This window comes from Lactuca saligna, chromosome 9, assembly GCF_052625555.1.
Source record: "Lactuca saligna cultivar CGN05327 chromosome 9, ASM5262555v1, whole genome shotgun sequence".
Lineage (NCBI taxonomy): Eukaryota > Viridiplantae > Streptophyta > Magnoliopsida > Asterales > Asteraceae > Lactuca > Lactuca saligna.
Window position 1 is genome coordinate 152997668 of NC_136425.1, and position 4713 is coordinate 153002380.

Consider the following 4713-nt stretch of genomic DNA (forward strand, 5'->3'; position numbering starts at 1 on the left):
CGAGGTGGGCATTTTCAGGCCCGGAGTGTTTGGTGAATGATGCGATGCAGATGAGGTCGGTGTGATATCAGGAGTATTCCCATCATAGTCTTTGGGCCTAGTGATCATGGGAGTCAGGCAAGTCACAAATATGTTGGTTCCATAAGGGAATCGATAAGGGTTGTGAGGAGTATCAGTCAGGTATCAGAAAGTCTTTGTGGGATGTATGCATTATATTCCCGGTTGTTCGCAAGTTGTTATTAGGGTTTTTATTTTCAAGATCGGAATTGCTTATGAGGTCTCTAGTCAAAAAGCTCTGTATGATGTCTCGGGTGGTTGTTCAGGTGGGCGTACACCTGATTCAATAGGAACCGATTGTATCGCATAATTTTATTTTGGTTTCATCATCTTTGATCGTCAAAGCAGTGGTTGGTCATGGCATAACAAAGAGTCAAGGTTTATTAAGGTTTGGTACGCCATATGGTTTGGTTTTGGGTGAAGTTCACGATCGGTATGTTTTTACGGATCAATTATGTGTGTTTCTGGTAGTGTCGCCAGTCAGGGACTAGGGATAGATTCATAAATAGATGCTCATCAGTTGTACGGAGGGGTCTTCAAGAAGATTAGGAGTGGCCATTTTTAGTATGCTTTGGTGGCAACTCGCATTGGGAATCGTGAGTGTATCCGTACAAGGCTGTGCTCAGAAAGATGTGGATTAAGAAATCTGTATGTCAAAGGCATAAGCTAGAGGGTTCAGGATTTAGCTTATGTGGTTCTACCTGTGTGAAGGTCGGGCAAGTGATAAGGTTTCAGCATCTTAGTAGCAACATGTCGAGTTCGGCGAATAAGGAAACCTATGTGTTGTATCTCTTTGTGTGTCATAGAATTGATATCATCATGGGTTAAATAGATAGTTGATGGGTGTAACATTGATTTTAGTATGAATGGTCTATCAGGGAATCATACCAATTCAAGACATCAAGTTTCAGATAAATTAGGCTGGGTTTCTGAATAGGTTTGTGGATTTGTCTTCTCCAGGTAGAAAATTCTTGCTGAGATCAGTTTCCCTAGGAAGGTAGTGGTATGTTAAAGTTTGTGATTATGTCCCTCAGATTGTCAAGCCTGGTGGGGATGATAAGGAATGATTTCGAGGACGAAATCGAATTTAAGTGGGGAGAGTTGTAACACCCGGTTCCAGTTATGGTATTATTTTTTAGTATGTATGGTAATCTTCTTTGGAATCCACAATATGGTGAAGCCTCACCATGACGTGGCGATGAGTTTTCGGCCGCCGGGTTTAATGAACAACCACAACATGGTGATTGTGCCACGACATGGCGGTGGATGTTAGGGAATACCCTAAAGGTTAAGGGTTGAGCCCTATTTAAAGATCCTTAGCCCGGCCTCCATCCCTCCAAGTCGTCCCTTGAAAACCCTAAAGCCATTTTGTGATTTTTAGCCTTAAAAGTGTGAGTTTTTGGGTGCTTGTGAAGGAAACGGTGGTGGAAGACCTCATTGGGAGTCCAAGGCAAAGAAGATCCAGGAGTTTACCTTCCACTAGCATCTCAAGGAGGTTAAAAGTTTTCATCTTGATGATTTTATGATTAGATCTATGGATTTTCCCTTTCTTTCTTTGTGTCTTGTTTCCTTGGGTGGTTGCAGTTCATAAAGCTTGCAACTTTTTTGAGTCTCCACGCCATTCGGAGCATTTGGCTCATCAGATCTAGTCTAGAATTGATTTTTGTCAGCCATGCATGGAATCTTGACCTTTTTACCCTATTTTGACCTAATAAGAGTTTAATACATGCATATGGACATGCATTTCTGAAAAGCACCAACTTTTATGGTGTGTTTGTAGTTAGAGACGCTCTTGTAGCTTTTGGTCAAGTACATGGATTAGATGATTATTAGTGAAGCCATGAAGCGTTTTGGACCATAAGAGTCGAAATTTATGCATTTTGGAGGGTTCTATTGAATAAAGTTAGAAACTTTATCCATGTAGACCCTATTTTGGACCAGATCTGAGTTGGAGACCTTTGGGAATCGAATGAAGTGGCTAAATATAGTAAGATGCTAAAAACTTTGTAAGTACAACGTGGCAAGGCCACCACAACGTGGTGGCGCGGTTGTTCGTGACTGCTTTGTCGTATCCGGCACCACGACGTGCTACAAGGGTACCACGACATGGTGGTCAAGCCGAGTTGACTTTTCTTGACCTTTGACCATTTGGTAAGTTTGACCTTAAAGGTATTTTGGTTATTTTGGGATTTTGATGGAAATTGGTCTCTTGTGTCACACCCCAAAACCGGAACGGCGGAAACGTTCTGGGGTGGATGACGTCATGTCAAGTATCACAACACATGCATTATAGTAATCAAAGTACAACAAAACATTGCATTAATAAAAACAGTTTTACATGGTTACATTAATACATCAAAGTGATACAAGTAATAGAATAAATACAGCGTGGTACTAAGCTATCTTCATCAACAGCTCCAGGGGGTGTACCTGTCTAATTGCTGACCTGAGAATACAAGTTATTTGAAAAGCGAGTATCAGCATTTTTACAAATGCTGGTGAGTTCATAAGTATTTAGTGACATTTATTCAAATAACTTTATAAAGCATTAGTTTAAGTGTTTACTGTGTATTAGAGTTCTTTCCAGAAAATCCTATATTTTCTTTAATAAAGCAGCCTTCTACCAAGACTGATCAGTGTTGTGTGGTAAAAAGTAGTTTTCCCTAAGTTGCTATCATTATCAAAATACTGAATTTGATTATTGAGGAAAGCAAACGACATCAGGGAATATCATATGCCTTAGCAGTGAGGACTGCTGACTAAGGCAAGGAATCATAGACTCCAGGAATGTATCGAACGAACGACACGCCTGGTTCAGTCTAACAAATGAAGGCACAGACCCCAGAAGGTACCAAATGAAAGGTACTGCTGGTAATGTCTCAAACACTGAATACAGACCCCAGACAGTATCAAATGAAAGATACGTCTTGTAAGGTCAGAACAGTGAAAATAGACCCCAGACAGTATCAAATGAAAGATACGTCTTGTAAGGTCAAAACAGTGAAAACAGACCCCAGATAGTATTAAACGAAAGATACGTCTTGTAAGGTCAAAACAGTGAAAACAGACCCCAGTCAGTATCAAATGAAAGATACGTCTTGTAAGGTCAAAACAGTGTGACTCTGAAAATGAGTTACCAGCATACAGTGTAGATTGCCGGTGGAATACCGTGACCTTAAAGCCATGAATTATAAGGTAACCTGGGAAACTCGTAAACATACTGACTAGAGTTCAAGACGCCCTACAAGCATCTATAAGATGTGACATTTGTCACCCGTTGGCTTGGTAGGTCGGGACTGTAGCTAGCAGTCGGGGTGCGGGGTTGTCAATCCCGTATAGATCTATACACACAATGTCCACTCTCCCTACAGGAGACTCTGGTTACCAACTAGACGACGGAGAAGGCCGTTTCCTGAAGATGCATCCCAAATAGTGGGTAGAGACTTTCAATTAGTGGGTAGTGTGAAAGTGCTGAACTAGAGGTAGAGACTTCCCAATAGTTGCTTTCTAATGTAAGTGTAGACTAGAGGTAGAGACTCTTAACTGAACTGACTAGAGAATTCCTATATGTCCATACTCATATACATAATATATAACTAGTGAATCAAATGACCTTCGGACGGCCATCCGATCCCACCAGACCACATCTCAACGAAGAAAAGGAAATAGGGCGGACGAGCCTTCCTAAGTCTTTCAATCATTACTTATATGTACCTATATAAGCACGGACATACATCTAACTACGACTGAGTGTGTATCAAGTAGAAGTGATTCTTGTGAAGTAGGAGTGTCTAACAAGTGAAGTAGGAGCGTTCGCAAGTGAAGTAGGAGAGTCGAACAAGTATAAGCGTATCACGAAGTAGAGACGACAATAAGTGAAGTAAGAGCGTATCGAGTATAAGTGAAGTAGAGGCGATATCAAGTATAAGTGAAGTAGAATTGTATCACTAAGTAAGAGCGTGAATAAGTATAAGCATCCATCATGTATAAGTGTATCACGAAAGAAATGCGTTATCAAGTAGGAGTTTTAAATAAGTAAAAGCGAAGTAGCAATAACAAACAAGTAAAAGTATACATCGTGAAAGTGAACTTTGATGAAAAACCTTTATACTCGGGGAAAATGAAAATTTGTATTCTTTTGTAAAAACATGTTTGTAAACCTTTGGAAATATTTCATAAACCAGTTTAGAATGAATTTAGATAAAACAGTATAAGTAAAAGTTCGAAACAGTTTGAAAACCATTATAGTGTCCTACTTGTAAAAATAGTGTTAAGTGTGGTAAAACCTTGTGCATGCGGGTTATCAATCACTTGTGATTGATATGATAACTGGCATGTTTAACTTGTATCCCCCCCTATAAAACATGTAAAAACATTTAAAAGTTTCATTCAGGGGTATGAACTCACCTGGTGTAAGTAAGTCCGACGAAGGTGCCGTTTGGGCGTTCGGTGTCTGGTAAGGACTCAAACACACTCAATGACCTATATAACATATGATAACATATGTTCACATACAATTAGTATATTTAATACTAATTAAACATGTATACGCACTCAAAGGAGCGGAAAACACTTTGGTTAAGTGTTTGGGTGTCCCGGGTAGCGTCTAAAGGGGTGTATGGCTAAGGAATGGAGTTTACCCTCCGAGAGTAAACC